Source organism: Anopheles coluzzii, chromosome 2 (genome assembly GCF_943734685.1).
Source record: "Anopheles coluzzii chromosome 2, AcolN3, whole genome shotgun sequence".
Taxonomy (NCBI): Eukaryota; Metazoa; Arthropoda; class Insecta; order Diptera; family Culicidae; genus Anopheles; species Anopheles coluzzii.
The window spans coordinates 58,458,892-58,478,673 of NC_064670.1; the positions used below are offsets into that span (position 1 = coordinate 58,458,892).

Genomic DNA, 19,782 nt, shown 5'->3' on the forward strand with positions numbered 1-19,782 from the left:
GTATTTTTTATGACTATAGATTTTTACACTGATTTAACTGATTTTTCTTTTCAAATAATGTTAAAAACTATGTAACTCAAAATATATATTTAAAACATGTAGACCACCCTTTAAGAATCAAAATCAAAACACCAAATCAAAACACGCCAGGTAAATATATATATAAATATTTCTCAGTCCTTACAGCAATGCCACAATAGTGAAAGTGAAAGTGATTGTAGAAAAAGGGAAAATATAATGGCGTTCAATCGGTGTGTTTACAGATATCCCCGATACATAACCAGGTCAGTGGGCAATTCACGTTCTTTTCTTTTTTGAAACTTGTTTGCCTCCTTGTTAAACGTTGTTTGCAGTGAATTTCTTTTCATGTCAAACCCTTTCGATGCAATAAAACAATCTCGATGCCAAAAGTATGACGAATAGAATACGAACAATGTGTGTTTTGATATTCTTGTCTCCTCCTTTCTGTGTTAATGAAGCATTGCAAGCATATCGAAATATGCAAGAAAAATTAGTTTTGTTTCTCATATCCGTTATAAACTTTATGGTTATTCGCTCAAAGCATGTCAGCATGAATTATGATTTATGAAGGTATATGTGCTTACAGCTCTTACATGTACTTAAAACGCTTTCATATACGAGCAAGTATCAACATGTCATAACGTTTTGCTTATTCTATTTGTGCTGACGCCTTGTTTCCTTTTTTTAAAAATTATGCATCTTCTTCTTCTTCTTCTCTTTACCGGCTTGTACTGTGACTTATCATAGTGAGTACAACGTCACCACATAGTCAGTCCCTGTCTGTATAAAAATAAAGAAAAAAAGTCAGTACTTGCTCCGGAGAGACGGTCCATTTGAGTCTTGAACCCACGACGGTTCCTTGAGGTTATGCATGTGTACATTACACGATAAAATAACTTGTATCATGTAGTAAATATGTTTTCCGTTCTTTCGCTATTGTAAAATGCTTTATACTTTATACTTTATATTTTTTTGCCAAATTATTTGAAATATAGACATTATATATATATATATATATATATATATATATATATATATATATATATATATATATATATATATATATATATATATATATATATATATATATATATATATATATATATATATATATATATATATATATATATATATATATATATCTTTGTTCCGTACCAAGTTTTTGCATGGTACTACAAAAGCCACCATGATCACGAAACTCGCACTTTTTATTCTTTACCCCTGCAAATTTGCTCCATCGCATCCTCTGCTTAGACTATACTTAAGATAGAAAGGAAAATGGGAAGGCTGAAAAATAGTAGTAAAAAACTGTTTCCGGAAAAAACAAGACGCTTATAGATGGTTTACTGAAAGATCCCAAAGAACGATACCTGAATGAAACGATGGCACTGTAATATGAAACGTGAATATTTTTGAAAATGTGAAAGAAAGACTTACATCATCCGATGTATAGACGTATGAGGTAAAGAGCTGCCTATACCATGCACTGAAAGTGTACTAGAAGCAGTGAAATAAATCGATAGTACAAGAGCCCCATCAATATTGCGTTGAATCAGCCGGTTCAACCTTTCAAAACGCTTGCGTGTGCTGAGTGATTGTTTTTGTCAAAGTTTTCTCTACCTACAACGAAGTATAATAATGCAATGTAATCATGAAAATGAGTCAGTCTAAATTGAGATTGATCCGTTCATTGCTCGATCTCCTTCACTACTGGCTTCTTAGTCGCTGACTTCAAAAACTTCATTTTGTACGTATATAGTTTGTCAACATCATCAATAAAACAAGTCAGCTGAAAATGTTAAATTATTATTATGTTAATGTTAAATAATCATAATTGTCTTAAGCCTTCATTTTTGTTCATTATCTAACTCTTCAATAAAACCACAAAAGTCTGGCATCGTAAAACATTGAAAAAAATAATAATTAATGAACCAATAAATGTTATAAAATTGAAAGTATTTTCAACATTGACTAACGAATTCTAAACTTGTTCAATATCGTGTGAATAAAGTTTTTAAATCTACGGCAAGACCTCGGAATATCTTAGGACAATTGAACTGGACTGGACCTACCAAAAACCTTGTATGGACTTGCTATTGACTTTATCCTAAACAAACCTAAAAAAATCAATCATGCTCTTGGTTTATATATTTGACTATTTACGTGAAACTCTTCGCAAATTTTTGCATAACTTAACTCTTTTACTCGCAAAGTTTTCCGACCGCTACCATAACCAGTTATTCACAATTTGTGTCCATAGCAATTATTAATGAATTCGTTGTTGACAGCATTGCTTCTAGACGACAAAAATATGTTCAATAGCAATCTTTCTTCTGCTCATTCGTTAGGATTTTAGACAAACTCATTAAAAACAAGCAACAACCTAGATTTTGATTTTGTTCTAAAACTAATACTTGTTTTTAAATCGAAGTACTCACTGAAAACTTGTTCCACTAGTTAGAGGCAATGTAATAAGAACGCTTGGTTACTATCGACGAATGTGTTCGTATTGTCATGCAAAACATGTGACTATCAATAATTCATATAAATAGATATGTTACACTAATTAAAACTATGTCTAAAGTAGTGTTAGAGTATAGACGAGCAATTTAATTGTCTAACAACAGATTATAAACCAGAACCATAGTAATGTGTCGTAAGATTGGTTTGATTGAAATGCAACGTTATTTGATTTAACACTTCAACGTTACTAACCTAAGCGGTCATGCCAGGCAGGTTTTCGGGAGTTATTAAATAATACGCAGTCGAATAGTCAGTCCTTGCTACGGGGAGACGGTTCATGTGATGCTTGAATCCTCGACAGGCGTTCTGTTAAGTCGTGCAAGCTGACGACTGTACCACGGGACCGTGCCGATTTAATACTTTATCGTCATTTAACCGTAACTACCAACATTTAAACATTTTCAGACATTGTAGAATAAAAGCAACGAAACAATTTCTTATGGAGAAAATGGAAAAATTATTCTTTTCATTAAGTTATCCATCCGTTTCATCCGGGAGAATTGGTTGATATCGTTGGTTAATTTCAAGGTTCCGTGCCACTGCTCGAGCTCCCTCTCTCTCTATATATATATGCCTAATTCTATAAATAGAAATTTCAAATATTTGACCGTTTCCATGGTACATAAATTCAGAAAGTTCTCTATCAGTATGCACCCTTTTACATAGGTTTGCAAAACTATACCACGAAACACCATAACCAAAAATGTGTGTGTGTGTGTGTGTGTGTGTGGGGGGGGGGGGGGGGGGGTGATGGTACAGACAGGATACTAAAATTAATATCCTCGAGTTTTAATTTTTCTAACATTGTGGCATATTCTTCGTACACGTTTTCATTTACGCGACCTTGTATCCTTTGAATTGTTGCAAAACTAAGTTGCCGTTAAACTGCTATAGCAATACTCTATCGAAGTTATGTCGAACTGGCGACCAACGTCGATTTTGAATCCGGCTCGCGAGAATTTTTAGAAAATTGCTTAAAGATCTGCAAACCAAAAAAATAAAAATTAAAGTTTATCCAAAAAGTATTCACCTTGCAGATTATTTTATAGAAAAAGGCGAATTATGGCCGCAATAGGCATGGGTTACCAAAAGTAATGATGAGGTTTGATAAAGGGACCATCAATGCACATGTATTGCTAAAAATAAGCATTAAAATAGTGCAATAGCAACCAAAATCATAAAAAAACATAAAAAAGTCGTTTGAAGGGTGTGCAAAAAGTATTCGTTTTTTTAGCTTTTTACTCATATACGCTGGTCAAACACTACGATGACATGAATTAATTTTATGTCTATCAATCTGCTAGTGACTTCTGTCCAGTGTTGTTAGCGGTGACGTTCTTCGACATGAAATTGCCTACTTTGACACGATTTGAAGCTTCGCATTCAGTTTTCACTCTTTCATTCTACAGTCACGTCAAAAAATGTCTTTTCATTCGACGACATTTTTTGGCGACATTCATTTAACTTTCATTTTAGAGTACACTAGATTTCCTTCTCGTATGTAACACTTTTTTATTTTAAATTTGTTTACTCCAGCAAGAAGACACTGATTTTCGCTCTGGCCAAGTAAAAATACTTAATTTTTCAGTCCCTTACGATTGTTAAAAGCACGAGCCAGTTCTGAATTCACAAGATGAATGTCAATTGACATTCAAACTAGTGATGTATTGTCGGAATCGCATCCACGGCTCAAAACCCTTTCTGCTCATCGCTACTCCGATTATGACCAAGTTTCATATACCTTGACAGTTCCACTCGGTGCCATCCAGAGTCATACGGAACCGTTGGAGTCGTCGTTTATCGCATTGAGCGACAAGTCTGCAGTCATAACTGGATCCGGTCGTTCTCACCGATGTTGACGATCCCAACGTCTCCGACTGCTGAATAGGCTTCAGTTGGTTCCGGATTGCTCCGAACGGCTCTGCACGGTACCGACCTTAGAATGTTACATCTTTGTCGCCGATTGGAGGCAGCAATTGGCAACTCAAGAAAAATTCGTTAATATAACATACACTTGTGAAAAATTTCGTGGTCATACCATCATTAAAAAATCAGTTAATATCCAATATGTATAACACATTGAAAGCGTTTGTTGCCAAGCTTAAATTATTTGCAAAACCACATTTTATAAGACGAATTAATGAACTTTCTAACTTCCCCAAAATCAAAACCTAGACAAAAGGATTACATTAAATGTAAAAGGATTTAGATTAAGGATAAAAATAATCAAAATGTAGAAGCCCTGCACTACAAAGCTTCTTAATAGATTAGTCTACATAGCCCATATCTTCGTTCGCGAATCTTTACTCATCCATCAGAAACAAGTGCTCCACGTGAAAAATCCTGCGATGAATAGCTTTGTTAGCTGGAAAAAGATTCGCCAAAGGTTGCTAGACTTCCACTACTTGAGTAAAAAAGTGTGTTAGACAGATCTTTTCTAGCGAAATATGCGCTGTAAAAATGAGGCTATTGAAAAATATCCTATTTTCATAATAAAGATAATGGATATTGCATGTTACTTTGAAAGTACATTAAAAATTGTCTCACATAAAGAAAAGATCAAGTAGAAACATAACATCGCAAATTTGTTAAACACAAACGTTTCCAGATTTGAAGCAAGGAATGCAAAAAGTCAGTTTAACATTACTGATCTGAAACATTCAATATAAATACTGGAGTAGGGGAAGGTAGGTAAAGATGGACACGTTAAGAAAAATGGTAAGAATTTAGGGATGTATAAATGCAATTACCATGAAAAAGTGCATACATTATTTTGCACTCATATTTTACCAAAAAAGGTTTTAAAACTTTTAAGTTTCTATCGCTTTTTATATTTTTTCATGAATTAATATTGGAAAAATTAACGTTGGAAATTAAACAAGCTTATAGTATTTTATCAAATCCCATTGCTTTACACGTCCTAGTACGTACATAAACCAATTCTTGGTCAATTGTAACGACGGTTCATTCAGCCAAGAATTTAGGAATTGTAAGCGCCGCTTGTAATATTTGTCACAAAATGCAGAATTTAAAGCATTTTTGAAATACCACGTACTAACAGCTGACGTTGCTCTAGCTTCCAGAACAACAGTCTAGAACTTCCCTTTAGGAAATTACTCCGTGAAAAGTCCACGCATGTTTGAGGGATTTGTTAAAAGTTAAAGCCATTTTTTTCCACCATGTCAAAGTTCAACTTTTCTATATTTGTAATCCCATCTATTCCTGATGGCACGATGGCGTATCAATCTTTTTTCTTGCTTAAAGTTGTCCAATTCGTGATGTTAATGGATTTCTTCAAGCGCCTCATCAGCGTCGAGCGAGTATTAGCATAACGAATATTTGATGAAATCTGTTCATCACCAATTGATATATGAAGAAATATAAATGAACAAATTCGGTATCCATCTTTATCTACGACAGAGTGTCCGTCTTTCCCACTTTGTTGGCAGGATGTTTAAACCACGAGGAAACATGATTTTTAAGTGCTTTCATTCTCGTTCTTTTGTCAGTGTTTTGCTTAATAATCACGACAATTCATTCATGTAATAAAACATCCGAAAATAAAAGCAATACAAGTTACAGAGCTTAAGATCCGCAGTAGTCAAATTTAATCCACAAGGGTACGCTTGATTGAAAATTTGTTTTGTGCGTGAATTTAACCAATTTTGCATATATTAAGCCAAATTTTTTCCTCAAATATGTTGTTTTACTTTAAGTTTAGATGCTGCATTGTTAATTTTTTCGAAAATTGCCTTTTCATGCATATATGAGAAGTGTCCATCGTACCCTTCTTAGTCATTTTTTTAGGTGAGTGGCAAGATGGCGTGGAGGCGTCCGCCATTAAGGCCGGGATAACAGACTGGCAGACGAAGGCGCGAGACCGTGAGCGGTTTCGGACACTCCTGAGGCAGGCCAAGACCGCAAAGCGGTTGTAGCGCCTTCAAGTAAGTAAGTAAGTAAGTCCATCTTACCCGCAGTATCCGTCTTTACCAACTTTCCTCTATATTTTTTATCCTCAAAATTGGGGCTCGCGAAACACCAAACATGTGTACTTGCGGCCCTCAGCTGAAACGAGTTTGACATAGCTACTCTAACGCAAATATCTAAAGTTATTGAATGAACTATGTCAAAGGACCATTTTGTTCTAAACAACCTTTCAAATTGACTTTTTTCAAACAATTGTTTTGATTATGTCTGTAAAGATAAATATCTGTAAAGATCATTCTGGTCTGTCAAAGAAACGTTATTTTGATTATAAATGCTTAAACATAAACAAGAGAAAAGAAAAAAAAGATCTTCTATGGATGAAGCGTTTAGCTCCCAACATATAAACGTGAGCATAAGTAGTGTGCCAGTAATGATCATTTCTAATAGATGACATAGTACGGATGGAGAAATTGAGATGATATTTTGTTTCTTTTTCACAATTTTACTGTTTTTATCAGTTTTTTTTTCAATCTGTTATACAAGCTAGATGCAATCCTTCAATTGTAGACTCAAATGTATCTCATATGAAAATAAGTATGTACATCACGTATACATTCTCTTTTCATGCTACTGTTGCAAAACAAAAATTTTACCTACATAATTAGTATAATACTTTTGATATATACACCTGAGCTTGAAACACAAAATAAAGAAAAAGTTGCATTGTGAGTATTTATGGTATTATTTAATCATTTCATATCATTTATATTATTTATTTATATCATTTTATCAATACATTATTTATAATTAAAAAAAAACTAAATTGTATTTCAGTGTATTGACCAGCAGACTAACAGTCCAAAGCACTTTAAATAATATAATGCTTGATGATCTCACTTTCTATCCCCATCGTTGGGATATTAACGCAAATTTTAATATTTCATTTTCTATTCTACCCATGCCTTTCTTCTTCAGTTTTAAAAATGATCAACATTAGGCGAACAGGTGAATATCTCGTATGCCCCATTGACTGTTACATATTAACATCGCGTTTAGTTAGAATTTATGCACACATTAAAGAACCTACGTATTCTTTTGATAAGCATTAAATTATAAAAAATGCCTGAAAAACCTATTGTGTTCTTCATATTCTTCTTTATTCTATCACAAAACATCCTCTACATATGACTAGCTTGGTAAAAGAGGTAATTGGTAATTAGGTTAGATAATTTAGAAAACTTATGTGTCGAAAATGCGTCACTAGATCGTGTATAACCGTAGATACAGATTAAAAAGCTAACATTAAGTGTATTTGAACTATTTATTTATATTACTATAGGAACTTAAAAAAAGAACTTTTATTATCAATTGCTTTCAAGTTTAGCAATTATTCAAGATTATGTGGAATAGTTAAAATAATACATTCATTATAGTAGTTATACTTTAAAATTTTCGCGAATTTCGCGAAACCGGTAAATGTTAGAGATAAAACAAAATTGCAATTTGACCTTCATGACACTTGTAAAATGTAAAAAAAATAGGTCACAACATAAGTGGATCGTATTTACATAGTTTCCAGAATAGTCGTTATATTCGAACATTTCTTTACTGTTCGCGGTTTGTAGTACACTAAGTAAGTAAGTAAGTAAGTACTTAAAAACTCACATGACAATATATTGATAACAACGAGCAAAACCAATGTTATCTAATGTCTAATTTATTAGAGCTCATAATATTGATGTTACATTTAAAAAAATATGAAAACAAATTAAGATATTCATAACCATCAGTACATCAAAATTATTAATTGATCAACTTTTCATGCTTTCAAAAAAATCAAATGGAAGTTGTTTTTGTTTTTAAATAGCTAAAAGGGTATTTTCAGGAGTTTCAAACTAAAAATGAATTTTCGCCGTCGGAATTCATTCATGATCATGTATGTGCCGTCGGATATTGGAACACCTACCTTTAATCCATTTTCATCAAGACCGCGCCATCTGTAATACGAACATGGTGATAAATGTTAAAAGAATATTACAAAATGCTAGGTATTTGAAAATTTTAGATGTATTTAAAAATGTATAAATGGTTTTGTTAATCATGGAATGTTTGTATCCAAGACATTTTCGAATATTAGAATACAAACAGAAGTGTAGAAGAAAAACTAATTTAATTTTGTAAGAATGGCCCATCGAGGTAATTCTTACGTATTGAATTCAAGATTGAAATACCTATATTATAATTGAACAAACCTAAATTTACATTCAACAATATCGTGCGATGTTGTTCCATGATCTTCAGATTAAAATAGCACAGTCAGAAGCGAAATGAAACTACGAAAATGGGAAATACATGTCGCATGCTACATGATTTGTCTTGATCTCATTTTCCGCATATTTTTAGAGAAGAAAAAATAACATAAACTGTCCGTACATACTGCGCAAGATAAGAGTGAAAGGTCCGATTACATGATTGCGAGAGCACAATAAAGAGAACCCAAATCATTTGAAACACAAGAGAAAGATAGGCTCTGTTCAGCAAAAGAAAGAGCGAGATATATGTATATATATAAACAGATAGAAAGAGAAAAGAGAGAGAGAGAGCGAGAGAGAGCGAAATAGAGAGAGAGAGAACAAAAGCAAGAGAGAATTGCAATGTGTCAATTGTCACTTGTGTATGTATTTGTGAAATCTACTTTGAAAAAAGAAATATGGCTGGCATGATTTTTTTTTTGGCTGCTGGTGTGTGTGCAACCAGGAAAGCTTTTCATCCATTTGGAAAATAAAAGTTTCAGGGGTAGGAATGTGTGTTCAAAACATATCCTTAAACTACACTTTCAATGTTATAAATTTTCAACTAGAGAGATTTACATGGGGCTAAGGGAGGTTCTGAATAAATTTAAATTTTTACAAAACAATATAGGAATTGAAAACTTTTACAAACATTTACATTGCGTAACAAAATACACAGCAAATTCAATAACTAGCCCTTGATAATATTTCTTTTAATTCGAATAATTGTAAGCTGTCGTTGACGTTCTAAGCTTAAACAATTTACCATTAAAAAAACTTCAAAATCCTGTAAGACTTTACATAATCTTTTCTTCGGATCTTGTAATGCTTTAAATTCACATTACCCTAGCAGAATATTTTTTTTAAGAACACACACACTAATTCACATGCCTTTTCAACACAATATGGCCTCCGATACCGCCCTGCATCCGAAGCAGCAATAATGCCAAACAAGTGTCTCGACCAATCGCAGCAGTCCCCGAGTTTCTTCACTTGAATAAAACGGACAGCGCATGTGCCTCTTCATCTTTTCATTTTTATTCTCCGATGAACAGCTACCAACCAGACCAATCACAGGAATAGCGCAAAAATACCGCTTACCAATTAAAAGGTGAATGAAGCCAGTTGCTGCTACAAAAAAGCCCGGAAATTTGTGAATGTCACAATGCAGGCATAACTATGACCAATATTATTCGAACTATAATTAGACACAAGCATTGTGATGGCTTCGCTTGCTTACTTGCGATTGATTTAGGTTTCATGGCTTTTGCTAACCATAAGTTCGACAATATCTGATTATAGAATCAGATAATCTATTTTAAATAAACCACTCAACGTTTCCAACCTTTCCTTCCGAGGATCTTGAAATCGTTTGAACGGATAGATGCCGAGCCATCTTTAGAAAAGATAACCTAACCGCGCCATAATCCGCATATTTCAAGATATATTTAGGAGTCCAATTTGCACCACCTCTACCATTTGTATAGACAATATTTGTACAAGTTTATGTGTAGTTTTTAGTTTTTATTGGTAGTTTATTGTAGTTAATGTCAGCATCCCCCCTCCTCCCCCCTTTTCGATAAGATTTAGCATTTTTTAGAATTATCGAATTCTTACACTATTTCATAAAAATCATCTTTTGAAAACTGCAATACATACAATTCATGTGTCAAAATACTCGAAATTTAAACTTTAAAAATATATCGTACCGGCGCTCCTCTCTCAATTAAATCAAATTTTAGGTGTAGAGAACTGTTGAAGTTGTGTTTTTTAAACATTTTAAGCAGTCTTAAATCGCATTTCTTTTGAATTAACTATCTGTATTTTGTGAGTAATATTGAGCTGCTATTTAATATTTCATCTATCGCCAGAGCCTTTATTAAGGCCTATAATGAAGGCAACCTAATAAATGTATGGGCCCTTCTGACATTTTTGTTCACCTCCATAGCATTATACGACGTAAACGACTATTGCGCGTGTTTTTGATGCTGTCTCCTCTGCCCAAATAATGGAATTGTTTGGCTTGTGTATTGTAAGGTGAGTCGATTGTTACTTTTCTGTTGGCACATTCAGCAAATATCGTCAGTGTGGTTGTGTTTAGGCACAAAGTATTCACGCACTCTCGTAAAAACTTCCTACTGTAAATTGCTCGTAAAATCCTCTCATTGCTCAGAAACAAACCATGTTCATGTTGTGCTCCGTATGAGAATCGGGGTTTATCAAAATGGTAGCACTTTTTACACCCTATGGTAATGTCATTTACTGCAAGAATCCACACTACAAACTTAGGAATTTTCAACGATTCATTAAATCTAGCTTTCACTTATCCAGACTAATACCAGAAACAAAGCTTGCAAAGGTCTAATCTAAAAACAGCCTAGGGTAACTGTACCAGTATTCGGCGGTGTACCTGTTTTCGGCAGGATAACTAAAAACGTGTAATTGCGCAAAAACGCGTTGAAAATAGTCTCCACACATATTTTTAAATAGAGATATACTCATTTGTTACTCATATACGAAGTATTACATTATTTCCTTGCCTATTTTTTCAAAATATAAAAAAAACAATACAGAGTTCATAATTTTTCAGCAGATTTGCTGTCAGTAAATAGTTCGGCAGGTTTCATTATTAAGAAAACCAGAACAGTAAACCAATGGAAGTGTGGTTTTTAGGAAAGATTCTATGCTAGTACAATTTATTCTAGCCCGTTTAAAATTTTAAAATCACTAAAAACAAGTAATTATTTACTTTAAAAACTGCCGAAAATAGGTACATGATAAATATTGACAGATCAATGCTGTGGGCTCCAGCCGAAACTTTAAAAAATAACACACTTTTGATTTTTCTGAGTAATCATTTAAAACCTGACCAGAACACTACAAAGCGTATGTCGACACATAAAACGACATTTCTAGTATCAAATATCAACAATTTCACTGTGATTAATCGAATAACTTGAGAGAAAAATAATATTTTGTGAGCCAGTCGAAGTCGTACTCTGTAGCCGTTGTAATGTCTCTTTTCTTCAATGCCTACTTTGTTTGTAACTCACATCAAAGAGAATGTAAAAACGGCCAGCGTAATGACCAAAATGGGCAACATAAAATTGATAATTTCAGTGCTGTTCAACACCAACACCAATAAACATTTTTCTCACCTATTTGCAAAGATTAAAACATTTTCTGACCCGTATTCGCGTTGTCGGAAATAGGAGCACAACCTGCCGGAAATAGGACCAAGTTGCCGAAAATAGGTACAAAAACAGTGTTTACATTTGCACGAATATATCCAAAAAATACATTTCAATCGGGAAATAAAACATAGCACAACATAATACAATAGTTTATCGTTCAAAATAACGTCACTTTCATGAAAAGTAATAAAAATTGTAAGTGTACAAGCAAATTTTGTGAAACTACCGTACCAACCTGCCCAATGCTGGTACACTTACTCTAGAATTTTTCGTGATGTCGCAAGAATAATCACGTCTGTTAGCAGTAGCCATTCACATTTCATCAACATTACTATCGCAAATATCAAGACGAAAGTTATTCGTGCTGCACTTTTACTATACAGGTAGATACATGCAATCGCTTAATAATACGCTTCTAGAATCGTCTAAAATGAATATGAATAAGCTTCTGAGAAATATCTAATATTTTGTATCTTCGTTTTAGAACTTTCAAAACAAGCAAAGAATTTCGCGATCCGGTATCCATCAAAACCGGCTATTGGAGCTTTGTTCGTATTTTTTATAGGACATGTTTGGAATAATGAGAATTGCTCGGTTCATATGTTCTGGGGTTCTGGGGCAAAACATACCTTTTAGATTTCCTTGGAAAAAACACTATTGGTGGAAAAAACCTTCAGCAGTTAAGAGCGCTCTAAAATATTCTAGATTTGCTCATTTTTTTTTTGAAAATCTACAATAAATCAGTTAGTGATCAGTTGGACAACGAACGGAGTGAAAAGTTAATTTTATTATTAAGTCATGAAGATTCACATAAATTTAAAAAAAAAAATAGCGCAGGAGATAATATTCGAAAACCTCGCAATGTTTAAATTATACATGCACAGAAACAAAAAATGTTAACAAAATACTATCTTTTTCGGTTGAGACACGTTTTGATGTAGTTTCGCTTTCCACTCCGCTTACAGATAAAAATCCAAACATCGTTGGTTTTTATACGAGGAATGCATAGTTTTGTTTCCTAGAATCAGAGATTCAAACCATACATGAATATTCCAATAGGTAAGCAGATTTACTCATACTCATAACAACAAATTATCGGAACTATGAACATTATGGGGCTAATACAGCCAGTAAATCGGAGCAAAATGCAACCGTTAGAATTCTTTGAGTTTTATTTTCTCCTTTTTTGTGTATTATGCCCGTTGTGGCAGTGCTTTTTTATATACAGTGACGCACTAATTTTCGAATGCAATGTTTGAAATACATGATTATTATACATTGTGTGTTTTATTCTGGACAAAATATTCAAAATGACCTTTATTGAAAGTTAAAGAATTGCTATTACATCTGTGATGAAATGCAGAAAAGTGCCACATTCGTTTTAAACACTTTTCATAGGAAAGCAGTAGTCCTAATTTATGGAGAGAGTAGAATAATTGAATATTAACCAGACAATAATAGTAATTTTATTATTATTATTGATGTGTTTTCGTTGCATTTATCGATTAGAGTTAAAAATTATTTCTTGACATTGTCCTTTATTTATCTACCTCTAACATAATGTATTGTTATAGTTGTTCCATTAAGTGTTCAATAACTGGCAAATGACCAAAATTAAGTTTTATTTCAATTTACTATCTGAATCATAAGGTTCTCTATGAGATACTTTTATAAAATGAATATCTGTGTTCGATTTAAATATATTTTGTTTTAGTGTGAAGTGAACATTTATTATTATTTAATATTGTTTTGATAATTTCATTTGGTCACGGGTGGATTAAAAAAAAAATATTTCCCACGGTTTTGTCTCCATGATTCAACTAAAAGACTACTTCTGACGAAATCTAATTTTCCGATTCATTTAACTTGACACCAACGGTTTAGACATCTTTCATATCGACCATCTATGCATGGGGCATATTGAGATACGAAGTCGAAACATAAATTTTGTTACTTTTCTTTAAAAGTACACTGTGTAACGAGAGTCAAGATTTTTCCATGCATTTTCCTTTTTCATCACCATGAATTTTACCATCAAAGTTCGTGGAGCATTCGCCGTAACCGGTGCTTCATCAAATATTCTACTCGCATCAAGTCGTTTTCCTCATTCTTCATACCATCAATTTTAAACCCTAGCTACGCTCAATACCCTCAAGCCGTACAAATGTAAAAGCGACTATGATTCTTTTTATTTGTTGTTTTCCATAGCTATTTCGTTTCAGTTTTGGATACTTTTTACGATCAAATGAACACTGCTGAGGGAGGAAATTTTACCGTTCGTCATGACTCGAAGGTTGTCTGTTATGTTGGAATTGACGGTTGAATATAAAACATGCTATGTTCCATTATGTTAAATTACAAGAAAAATACAGAAATGGTCTGAGTTTCAACTACGTTTCTGTATATATTTGTTTTATGTGTTTTCTTCACATGTTATGCTAGTAGTTTCAATTGAAGTTTCTCAAACATCTTTAGATATAATAAACAAATTCTCAAATGTGATTTTTTGCGAGAAAACAACGCAAAAAACACCAAATAATAAAAACATTCCGAAAGAGGACTTTGAAACATAATTGCAACAAGCGGGATAGTTGGGGATAATTACAAGCTAGTAACTAGATTAATAAGAAAAATAGCTTCGCACCACGTACGCGTCGCACACAAAACTTAGAACGATCGTATGCTCTGATTTGCAAAGGGCCCTTGAGCCTCAGTGATACTACTGATTAACCCTTTTTAACGAGTCTCCCTTATAAGGTCTCTTCCTTTTAACGAGTTTTTGCATAACGAGCAAATCTAAATGCCCAAAAAATAGCTGTCTTAACGAGTAAAGTCTTGTATAACGAGCAACGATTTTGTACCTTGGGTATGACTCTATGAAAAAGTTAGTTGTACAAAACAATGGAATTGATCATGTATAGGAAATATAAAAAAAGACTACAACTGCCGTTAATAGTTGTCGCTAATTTTTTTTTTTTTTTTTTTTTTTTTTTAATAATTTCAGAGTACTTTCTGAGGTTTTTTATCTGTCTTCCTTGTGTCTGTCTGCCTTTTCGTTGTGTGTGAAGTGCACCAAGATCGAGACGAATTGAGCCACAAGAGAGAGTATCTTTATTTTTGCTCTCCTAAAGAATTCATTATTCCTCAAATTTGCGACAAAAAAAAATCAAAACCGCTTATAAATTGGTGTTTACTTTTGAGCGTATGAAATGTCATATGCTGGGCTATTACGCTATTTATTTCTCTATAGCAGCGGTCAGCAAACTTTTAAGGCAAAGCGCTTGTATTAGTAAATGATCGAGTGCCGTGGGCCAGGAGAATGCGGTTTTATTATTATTACGCTTAAATTATTACATTTTAATCTATAAACATTTTAGGTATTATTGTTGTTTTCCTGTAATTATATCATCCAAGCAAAGTTCAAAATTAAAGATACCTTCTTTAAAAACTAATTGTAATCTTTAATCACTTTAGAATCAGCAATAGATGGCCAAAAATTTGATCAGTCAAAAAATAACAAAAAGGGATTAATATCGCTTCTTGAAGACCCCTTCTTCCCACGCCGTAAAAAATATCGCAGATATTCCGGGGATGATACAAAAGTCTGAACGGCTGAAAAATTCGATAACGTGAATTCAGTAATTATAAAAATGCTTTATGGACAAGTCATGCCATTTCAGATAAATTGATAACTGATTCCTTATGCAAAAGCTCTTTGACAATCGTTGTACTCGTAAACAGCAACAGTGTGGAATCGTCGTTCTCGTTAAAATAACAAGAGTTTTTATTATTATATGTTTTTTGCTTTCATATACGATCGAAAATATCGCTAAACAAATTTAAAGGGAAACCACCTGATCTTCAGCACTCAACAATTTTCAAGCTGGATTGAGTGTGACAGTTCTTTGTTATTTGTTGAAAATCAAGTGTAAAAACTTAAATTTCGTAAATTTCGTAGTGTAATACTCCGAGTACGGAGTAGGACTAATTAAGTACGGACTACCGAGCGTAGGGGAAGGTAGGTAAAGACGGACACTGCGGGGAAGATGGATACTTCTCATAAATGCATCAAAACGGTAATTTTCAAAAAAAAAAAAACAATGCAGCAACCTAACTTAAAGTTAAACAACACATTTGAGAACATTTTTGGCATAATACAAGCATAATTGTTTAAATCCACGAAAAAAAAATTCAATCGTGTACACCCTTGTGGACTAAATTGAATACAGCGGATCTTAAGCTCTACAACTTGTATTGTTTATATTTCCGGAAGTTTTATTTCATGAATGAGTTGTCGTGATCATTAATGAAAAACTGACGAAAGAATGAGAATGAAAGCAATAAAAAATATTATTTTCTTGTGGTTTAAACATCCTGACACTAAAGCGGGAAAGACGGACACTTTATTGTAGGGAAAGATGAACACCGAGTTTATTGATTTATTTCACAGGGTTTCGAGTCATATAATGGATTCCTTGATCCACTCGGTGGCATGTTTGAAATCAAAGTGTATGACCAGGTGGTCTCGTCCCATGCAAATTGACAACTAATTTCGGAATCAAAAAAAGCTCCTTTTGACAGAATGGGTGAAATGAATTTCCATAGGAACCGTTCGCTTTGTTCTTAGCAACACATGTGTAGTATACATTGGTGTCCTCATCGACGGCATTATTTTGATCCAAAAATGGATTTTAATTAGTTCAGATTTGGTTTAGCTTACAATAAGAAATATTTTGAGTGCTTTTTAAGATATTTCAGGGCAAATAACGAAGATTCTAAGATTGTTTGTGTATTAGGCAAGTCGTCAGAAAGCTTGTTTGGGGAAATGTTTTCACCCATGCTGTCAAAAAGTGACGTTCAACTTTTGCTATGAAAAACAGGCTATGAGACCACATGACCTGACCACCTGACCTGATAGACTTTGTTTGAAATGGTTAGGGGATGTTTGCAACGGATATAGGAGAAATGAAGGTTTGCAGGCATATAGGGGAATCCGTCAAACACTTAAGAGAAGTGTCCAAAACGGAGTTTTTGCATTCAGCTATGGAGCGCTCGGTTGTAGCGCTGTAGAAATTAAATCTAGATTTTTTTCAAAAAGCACCGCGTGATCAGCAAAATGACCAAAATGGGCCAAATTAATAATTTAAGTGCTTTTCGACACCAATTTTAAGAAAGTGAGAGTGAAAAACTGTTTTAAACATTTTTGTCTACATAGTTGCAAAGATTAAAACATTTTCTGACCCGTATTTGCGTTGTCGGAAATAGGAGCACAGTCTGCCGAAAATAAGAACAAGCTGCCGAAAATAGGAACAAAAACAGTTATTACATTTTCACGAATATATCCAAAAAGTACATTTAAATCAGCAAATGAAAGTGCTACATAATACGATAGTTTATCGTTTAAAATAACGTCACTTTCAAGCAAAATAATAAAAATTGTGAGTGTACAAGTAGTTTTTGTGAAACTACTGCACTAACCTGCCCACTACTGGTACATTTACCCTGTTTTTCTAACATTATATTACAAATATGAAGTTCATAAAACCTAACTAGGTTTTACAAAACAACATAAAAAATTAAAAAAAAAACAAACTTTAAGAGTTTGTGATAAAAAATATACTTGCATCCATTATGCGTGTTATTCGAGTATCCGGGCGATGCCGAGTTCCGATGCACTCGGATGAATAGCGTTCCACTGTAATTTAAAAATACGTCTTTTCCTCTTTGATCCGGTGCTATACGCTGCTGAAGATGAAGGTCGCACATCTTCACTCACCCAAGCTTAAAGATAAGGATCAAGGATGTAAAGTTAACGGTTACGTTAATTATTTCTTTCAATAGTAAAGCAAAATGAAACCGAAAGGTGTATATTAAAGAGTTAACAGAAGAACACATGGTACATAAACAAGGTGAAACCATTATTGAGGGTGAAATATTGGAACACTATTGGCCTTTACCATAACTGTAATGGGTTAGGTAAAGAAATACAAGGTCTTGTGTTTCCTGTTCATAGTGCAACGCGTGTGCCGAAGCAACGGTAAGTTGACTCATTTATTACAGTGTGAAATAACTTCCCAAAGATCATAAAGTTATTACTTCAGAAGTAATTAAAAATTATAGCTATTTAAGTGTTCAATAACCTTGCCATGCCTTGAACCTATAAACATCCTTTTTTCCATACTTGAAAGTTATGTAATGTTTGATGTTGTTCATGAATCTCAGTATTTTTATATTGTATCTTTTAAACTTTTGCACTGTAGATGGTTTAAAGTCTTTTTCAAAAGATGAACACCTTTCAGTTGACAAGTTTTTTTGTCAGATGCTCGATAGTTACACTAAAACGCACGCATGGTTGATTTTTTTTCTCGTTAGATAATTAATAGGCACAAATTGTAAGTCGGCAAGCTAGCAAAGTTTATCTATTGAATGTGGATTGTATTTTATGAAATAGCCAAATTAACTCCATCATAACCATTTGGTTTCGTTGTCACAAAATTTCCAGAGCTTGCATAATCATGAATCTCAATTAATTAATGTTTCCATCACTAAATAAATAAAAAAATTTACTGCAGGTATGAAAACTTTCAACGTTTCATAAGCACTACACTACTATAGAATTAGTTTTGTATCAACAACAATAAATAATTTATTTTTTTACAATCAATTTTACAATCATCTCTTGTAAACTCAACTCAATGAACGCACAACGTTAGCTCAATAGGTAAAAATAAGCGGTGAAATTAAAATTTTGATCAGTTTTGATCCTTCCTTCAGTTTGAGTATTTTTAACATTTTTTAACATGCCTGTTGAAATAATGCACAGTAAATAGTAAATAATAATAAAATAATAATAATAATAATAGTAAATAATAATAAAATAATAATAATATAGTAAATAGTAATAATAATAAAATAAAATAAAGAGTAAATAATGCACAATATGTATACTAATAGGTTTTTCTTTTTCAAAAATGAATTCTATCGTGGACCACATCTGTCAACGCCATGGATCACAGGTTGGAGATCACTGGTGTAAAGTGACTGAAACTAGAAAAAATATTTCACCATCTTACATTGGTCTAAGTGCGCCGTTTATTTTAGCGACCACTTCGGACAATTTTTACCGTTTGTAGTGCGATGAATACCTTATTGCTCGATAAATGCTTACTGTTGGTATTCTTGTTATTTGTTTGGCTTAAATAAAGTTTGATTGTTTGAGCTACATTCGTCTCTTCAATGTTAATTCGAGTGAATATGTTTTAAATTTGACTGTATAGGAAAGATGCGTGTAGATAATTGAACAATTTGTTTTCTTAAAATGTCTCTGGTGTTAGTACAGTCAGAATTCAAAAGTTGAACGCTTTTTAATTGTCATTCTTTTTAGTTGAACGCTCGATAGTTCGCAGACAGTTCAATTTAAAAGCATACGTTTTCGTGAAAACACCGAAAATTTACAAAAATCTCATAGGCTGCCGAGAAAAACTTCAGATTTATTTGTGTGGAAAAACGTGCCAACTAAATATCACTTATTCAGTAGTTGCCAGGGAGTTGAAGTTCAAGCAATAAATTCGTACTGTATTATGTCGATATTGTCTTTTACTTGGTATTGTTTGCGAAAGTCTATATAATATAGAGGACGATGCATAGCTTGACATGGATTGATTTTTATTTTAGTTTTTGACAGTTAGATGTTAGTTAGATGACAGTTAGATGAAAATGTTTACAAACATCAGCTCACTTCCAAACACCTTTCAGGGCGAAATTGTATTTTTTTTACAAAATCTAATGAAACTATACTTTTCCATATCATAAAAGAGGCATGGAAT

General features: G+C 33.1%; 1 protein-coding gene across 1 annotated transcript in view; it reads right to left on the reverse strand.

Moving 5' to 3' along the window:
• LOC120961603 (homeotic protein ultrabithorax) overlaps positions 1 to 19,782 on the reverse strand; it is a 270,884-nt gene that overhangs the window by 225,207 nt on the left and 25,895 nt on the right. Inside the window, exon 2 of the transcript XR_007452173.1 lies at positions 8,438 to 8,468. The gene's annotated coding sequence lies outside the window, so the exon portion shown is untranslated. The remainder of the gene's footprint in view (positions 1 to 8,437; positions 8,469 to 19,782) is intronic.